The sequence below is a fragment of the Triticum urartu genome, chromosome 2, assembly GCF_003073215.2.
Source record: "Triticum urartu cultivar G1812 chromosome 2, Tu2.1, whole genome shotgun sequence".
In the NCBI taxonomy this organism is placed as follows: Eukaryota; Viridiplantae; Streptophyta; class Magnoliopsida; order Poales; family Poaceae; genus Triticum; species Triticum urartu.
In genome coordinates this window covers 625,666,569-625,674,380 of record NC_053023.1, presented here as the reverse complement: position 1 = coordinate 625,674,380, position 7,812 = coordinate 625,666,569, and positions in this window count along the sequence as shown.

Below are 7,812 nucleotides of genomic sequence, written 5' to 3'. Positions count from 1 at the left end.
TTTGACATGCCATACCCGAAGGCGGGCTGCGCGTGGGTCCTGAAAACGGTTAGCCTCTACGGCTTCCCATGTACGCTTGTGCTTCGTGTCAATCCGATGTGTTTGTCCTTTGACGGGATCGTTAATCAGGCCGTCGAAGGAGGCCCCCATAGGAGAAACCTGAAACAAGGGAAAAGGAGATAGTAAAGTTATATGTGTGTCCGAGATTGGTCTAGCCGAACTATGGATCCCGGGATAGCTTGTGCCTCCGTCGATGCCCATGGAATTTTGAGTGCGTAGTTATGGACACATGGTATGAATTCCACTACCTCATTGGGATTGGGACGAATGCCGAATTGCTAATCGAGCTCTTGATGAGCCGTGCTGTCCTGTTGCAGTGTAGTCCGGACCCTCTTAATGATGTCCAGGGGCTCGGCAGCCAGACTATGATGTTGCTTGAGAAGGCCGCTTTGTACCTCTGCTGCTAGGCTGGCGGTGCGCTCCTCTGTCCGGAGGGAGTGTTCTGTGTTTCTGTTTACTGTTATGACGCCGCGCGGACCGGTCATCTTCAGCTTGAGATAAGCATAGTGTGGCACCGCGTTGAATCTAGCAAACGCGGTTCATACGAGTAGTGCATGGTAGCCGCTGCGGAAGGGGACGACATCGAAGATTAACTCCTCGCTTCGGAAGCTGTCTGGAGAACCGAAGACCACCTCCAGCGTGATTGAGCCCGTGCAGCGGGCCTCAATGCCTGGTATGACTCCTTTAAAGGTAGTCTTTGTGGGTTTGATTTCTGAGGGATTAATGCCCATCTTCCGCACTATATCCTGATAGAGCAGCTTGAGGCTGCTACCACTGTCCATTAGGACTCGTGTTAGGTGAAATCCGTTGATGATTGGGTTGAGGACCAGTGCGGCTGAACCGCCATGCCGGATACTAGTTGGGTGATCTCGACGATCGAATGTGATCAGGAATGATGACCATGGATTGAATTTTGGGGTGACTGGCTCTACCGCGTAGACGTCCCTAAGCGCTCGCTTGCGCTCCCTTTTGGGGATGTGTGTAGCATATATCATGTTCGTCATTTTGACTTGAGGGGGAAATTTCTTCTGCCCTCCAGTGTTCGGCTGCCGGGGTTCTTCGTCCTCGTCCTCACTTTGTGATCCCTTTTCTTTTTTTTCAGCATTTTAACTTGCTAGCCTGTTTGAAAACCCAATAGTCTCTGTTGGTGTGATTGGCTTGTTTATCTGGGGTACCATGTATCTGGCACGGATGATCGAGTATGCAATCCAGGCTGGATGGTCCCTCGCTGCTCCTTTTGTAGGGCTTCTTTCGCTGGCCGGACTTGGAGCCGCTTAATCCGGCATTAACGGTGGTGTCATCGGTGTTGTCGCCATTGCTTCGGCGTTTGTGTCTATTGCGCCGGAGCTTGCCGGAGCTGTTCCTGGCCTCAGAGGGGCCTGTCTCGCTGGCTGTGTTTTTGCTACGAGCCAGCCAGCTGTCCTCACCCGCGCAAAAGCGGGTCATGAGTGCCGTAAGGGTTGCCATGGACTTCGGCTTTTCTTGGCCGAGGTGGCGTGCTAGCCATTCATCACGGATGCTGTGTTTGAAGGACGCTAGGGCTTCGAAATCCGGACAGTCAACGATCTGGTTCTTTTTGGTTAGGAACCTAGTCCAGAATTTTCTGGCTGATTCTCCAGGTTGTTGAACTATGTGGCTTAACTCATCGGCATCAGATGGCCGAACATATGTACCTTGGAAGTTGTCAAGGAAGGCCTCTTCCAAGTCCTCCCAGCTGCCGATGGAATTCTCGGGTAGGCTATTCAACCAGTGTCTAGCTCGCCCTTTGAGTTTCAGTGGGAGGTATTTGATGGCATGGAGGTCGTCTCCACAGGCCATGTGGATATGGAGAATAAAGTCCTCAATCCATACTGCGGGGTCGGTTGTTCCGTCGTATGATTCAATATTGACGGGCTTGAACCCCTCGGGGAATCCGTGATCCAGCACCTCATCTGTGAAGCAGAGAGGGTGTGCGGCGCCTCTATATCGGGCCGCATCACGGCGCACCTCCAATGGAGTCCGTCTGTGGTTATCGGCCTGGGTGTGATTAGATTTGTCACGTCCGAATAGGTAGCCGTCATCCCGAGTCGGGAAGTGTCCTCACGATCCGTAGATTGATCTGGTGTGTTCTGCTCTACTGTCCAGCTCCTGCTGAAGGTCGTATATATGGTCCCGAGCTGTCCTGTCCCAGTTTTTGCGAGGTGGTTGGGCGTGCTGTTGTTCGGCCTGACTTGCCGCTTTATCCCGACCTCGGGGTGGTCGGTCCGCCGCACTATCCCGACCGCATGGTGGTCGGTCCGCATTGCGTGAGGGAGGTATAGGATCTGGTGCCTCCTCATCGAACTGATGTAGTAGTCTGCGCTTTGGGTAACTCTTGGTTGGGCGCTTGAGGCCGTATTCTTCGGCCGCCAGGACATCAGTCCACCTATCAATGAGCAGGTCTTGATCAGCTTGGAGCTGCTGCTGCTTCTTCTTCAGGCTTCTTGAAGTGGCTATTAGGTGGCGCTTGAAGCGCTCCTGCTCGAGGGGTGCCTTAGGCACGATGATGTCCTCAGTGCCGAGGCTCTCATCATCCTCGGAGACTAGACGATGACCATCATCATCTGGGTCATTGGGCATGGCCTGTTTATCAGGGTTATCTTTCCCGTTGTCTTGTTCCACCTATTCGGATGCGGCCCCGATAGGGTCTTCATTGTTTTTGGTGTCACCCGGAGTACTATTTTCTCCGGTGCCAGTGGTGCCATCGTTTGAGCGATGAGGCTTAGAGAACCTCCTCTAGCTATCTATGCTTTTCTCGTCTCAAACTCTATTCATGCTGCATCACAAAATTTGATCAAGTCAGATTCGAACCACTCTGTGTGAGGAGCGCTCGGAGTCCCCGATTCGTCATAGACTTAAACTTCCAAAACCTCTTTATGAATCTCGGTCTGACCGATACTCCACTTTCGGTCCTACCGAGTTCATTAAGTTGATCTAGGTTTTCGATCTCGGTGCAACCGATTTGAACTTTTCGGTCACACCGAGTTGCAATAACTGCACACAGTTTTGCATCTCGGTGACACCGAGTCGTTCCACTCGGTCACACCGACAGGGTCGGGCTATATATGACAGGCAGAATTTTGGAAATTTCTCCGAAACCTCCTCGCCCACGTGATAGCCTGCTCTGCCTTCGTGGTCTCCGGATCGTCTCCTCGCCGCCAGCAGCCTCCAGTCGCTGGTCTTCGTCGGCGTCAACGGATTTCTGCCCCGCCGTTGTCGCCGTAGCAAGTCCACGCCAAACTAGGGTATGGACTTGATCTTTGTGCTATTCCTCAATCTGATTCCTAGCACATTGTGATCACATTGATTCTTGCCACGTTTGAGAAACTTCTATCCAGTCAAAACGCTCGTAGATTAGGCTTAATTCGAAAATTTTAGGGTTAGGTTTCCGCCGAAACCATCTCGGACCCACCGAGTTGAAAAACTCGTTCCCACCGATCTGGCTTTTGCCATTGCACAAGTGAAACTCGGTCTGACCGAGAATAACTTATCGGTGCGACCGATTTTGGAATTCTGTGAAACCCTAGCAGTCTCGGTGCCACCGAATTGTGACTCGGTCTGACCGAGTTCACCAGTTCTGGTGCCAAAACTGCTTCGGTGTCACCGAGTTTGAAAATCGGTAGATCCGAGATGCTTTCTGTGGAAAACTAAAACTAAGTTTTTGAATTAATCTTTTGCAAAAATGTCTGCTTTTTGTGATGCTCATCCACTCTATCTCTTCTATAATCTATTCACAGGGTCAGCAGTCAGTTTGCAACATGTCTGATCAAAGTGACAGCCAGAACCTCTCAGAGCAGCAAGTTGTGATGAGTGAGGGCACTAGCCCCTCAAGTTCTTCTGATGATGGCAGCAGGAGCACACCCAGCAATCTGCCTAAGGCTGCCACACATCAAAGAAAGAAGAGAATGTCTGATTCTGAAGATGAGGACTATGTGGCAGAGTTAGAGGCCACCTCCAAGAGAGTTGAGCCAGCTCAAGGCTCAAAGCCATGCCTGAAAGTCAATTGGCCAGCAGGCAGGCAGCCAATGTCAAAGGCTAGAGCCTCAACTGAGAAGCCTGCACCTGCTTCCATTGAGCCCATTGCTGCTGAGGGCAAGAAAAGGAAAGAGAGGGTGAAGAAGACTGTAGCCAAAGTGCTTGGGAGAGCCTCCATCATGGTAGAAGAGGAGGAGGAAGAAGAGGTTGCTGCACCAGCACCCAAGGCAGCCAAACTTATGGGAGATGCCATAAGGTCAGGAACAGCTGCATCCAAGCCCAAGGAAGCACCCAAGGCTGCATCTAAGCCTAAGACAGCTCCAAAGAGAAACACAAGGAGTATACCTGCTGCAGAAAAGAACAAGGCCCCAGTGCCTGAAGCTATTGAAGAAGAAGAAGAGAGTGTCCTTCGGAAGCTCTAGCCCAAGATCCCAGACCACAACGATGCTCATCCTGTGGCTGAGGACATGAAGCTCAGGAGAGACTCAGGGCTTAGGAAATGGAGAGAAGCAGATCCATATGCTTCTAGGAGAAGGACTGCCGTGGATTACAGATTTCATACCAAGGAGCAACAAGATTTCTATGAGACTGTGCTGTTAGATAAAAAGCCCATTGTCTGTGATATGCGTTGGGTTGATTGGACATACATCAAGGACAATGAGGAGCACTATCCTGGAGTGCAAGACAGCTTCGTAGCTTGTGGAGTAGCTGACTTTGTTGGGCAGAAGCTCACAAAGTGGAACGAGGAACTCATCATGCAGTTCTACTCCACAGCTCACTTTTATCCGGATGGAAGGATTACATGGATGTCAGAGGGTACAAGGTACCAATCTACAGTAGCTGAGTGGGCACAGATCATCAATGCCCCAGAAGAGCAAGATGAGGACTTGGACATTTACGCCAAGAAGAAGATGGATCATAACTCAATGTCCAACATGTACAAGGAGATCCCGAATGAAGCACTTGACACGTTCAAGTTTGGCTCAGTACATTATCTGCTCTCAGCATTGCCTACTATCAATTGGATACTAAGGCACACTCTGTTGCCTAAGTCTGGAGATCACAAGATGATCAGAGGTCACGCGATCAATTTGCTACATGTGTTTGATGTGCCTCAGAAATTCAAGGTCATGAGTCTCATTGTGGAAACCATTAAGAGGACAGCTGCAGATCAGAAGAGGAGCTGTGGATATGCCCCTCAGATTCAGGAGCTCATCAACTCCAAGATGGGCACGGGCGTATATTTGTTGGATAAGGAACACCTGCCCATCCGTCCAGATTTCGAGGACAATGAAGTTGTGATGATAGAGAATGAGCCATCGTCTACACAAGCATATGCAAAGAAGGAGAAGGCGAAGAAGGAAAAAGATGCCAGGATGCCTACTCAAGAGGAGGCATCTGACTATTTCTTGAAGACCAAACAAGAGCAGCTCAGTTAATTGATTGCATCCATGCTGAGAATTGAGCAAAGTCTGGCCAACCTCACTAAAAATCAGCAAAGCCTAGAGAGGATCATGGAACAGAAGTTCTATGACTTGGATGTCAAGGTAACGGAAGTCCAGTCTGTAGTGGAGCAGCTCCAAGAGGACATGAATGAGAGGAGAGGCAGAACCACGACTCATGCTTTTTCTAGAGTGCCACGAGGTCCGAGGTCGTCTGCACTGCCAGTTGCTGACACCAGAGCTACAACGTCTGCACCAGCTACAGCCTCAGCTCCAGCGTCTACTTCAGCTCCAACTCCAGCGACTACTTCAACATCTACGGAAGCCTTCGTCCTTGGAGTGATCCAGACTCCACCACCACCTGAAGATCAAGCCTGAGCATCGATCTAGTGCTATGCATTTTCTAGGAACTTTTTGGTAACTTGTTGCCAAAGGGGGAGAAGATGTATAGATCATAGGCTTCGAGAGAGAGAGTGTTGCTTTTCTCTCTTGTTTTATTTGGTGGTTTCTTCGAACTTTGTTTGCTTTTGAGTGCTTGATACTACGTCCATATGTTTGTGAGACATCGATGATCATGTGTTTGATCATAAGCTACACTTAATGCTTGCTTAAATATTATCATTCTATCTATCATTTGTGATCATTCACTACTCTTGGTGATGAGTGCATGCATTTCAATCTTATCATTTTGAGCGCTCCACCAAGATGTATGTGACATGGAAGAGTAACCCATGACTCTAACTCTTTGTGCATTTGCAGTCCAAAGCAAATTTTAAAATATGCACAAATTTAGGGGGAGCTCTTACTTATCACATACTTCTCAAAGCGACGATATATTTCATGCTTAGTATCTTTTGTCGAAGCTTTGATCTATATGTTGTCATCAATTACTAAAAAGGGGGAGATTGAAAGTGCAACTATCCCTAGGTGGTTTTGGTAATTCATAACAACATATAGCTCATTGAGCTAATGCTATTCCAAGATGATTATTTCAGGAAAGCTCAATAATTGGCATGGCATGGATGTGAAAGTGGAACCCTCAAAATGCTAAGGACAATGGATTGGCTCTTCCCCGGCAAGCTTTCCCCGGCAAGGTTACTGTTCACGGCGGCAAGCTTTCCCCGGCAAGGTTACTGTCACGGCGGCAAGCTTTCCCCGGCAAGGTCACTGTTCACGGCGGCAAGCTTTCCCCGGCAAGGTTACTGTTCACGGCGGCAAGCTTTCCCCGGTCATTGAGTCCATAAGAAAAGCCAATACTATCAAGGAGGGATGAGGTGTTGCTTAATGAGCCTCTTGCTCCATGTGCTTAGTGATATGCTCCAAAACCTCAACTACTTTCCCATATCCACATATGACCTAAACTCTAAGCCAAACTCGGTCCTACCGATTTTTCCTATCCGGCGCCACCGAGTTTCACTTGTCATTAGCCACTGCCAAACCCTAGTAATTCGGTTCTACCGATAAGGTTCTCGGTCCCACCGAGATGGGGTTGCAAACTCTCTGTTTCCCTTTCGTAACTTTTCGGTCCCACCGAAAGAGCGAATCGGTCCCACCGAGATTGCAATGTAAACTCAGTGTTTCCCCTTTGTAACTTTCCGGTCTCACCGAGTTCCACTCAGTCTCACCGAAAGAGCAAATCAGTCCCACCGAGTTTGCCTGACCAACTCTCTAGTTAGCTAATTACCAAATTCGGTCTCACCGAGTTTGTGTAATCGGTCTCACCGAGATTACGTTATGCCCAAACCCTAACCGAATCGGTCCCACCGAAATTCCTAACGGTCACTAGGTTTACATTTTCGGTCAGACCGAGTTTATTTTCGGTCCCACCGAGATTGGAAAACTGTGTAACGGTTGGATTTTGTGTGGAGGCTATATATACCCCTCCACCTCTTTCTCATTAAGTGAGAGAGCCATTAGAACACACACATCATTCCAACTCATATGTTCTGAGAAAGAACCACCTACTCATGTGTTGAGATCAAGACATTCCATTCCTACCATATGAATCTTGATCTCTAGCCTTCCCAAGTTTCTTTCCACTCAAATCTTCTTTCCACCAAATCCAAATCCTATGAGAGAGAGTTGAGTGTTGGGGAGACTATCATTTGAAGCACAAGAGCAAGGAGTTCATTACCTACACACCATTTGTTACTTCTTGGAGAGTGGTGTCTCCTAGATTGGCTAGGTGTCACTTGGGAGCCTCCGACAAGATTGTGGAGTTGAACCAAGGAGTTTGTAAGGGCAAGGAGATCGCCTACTTCGTGAAGATCTACCGCTAGTGAGGCAAGTCCGTCGTGGGCGATGGCCATGGTGGGAT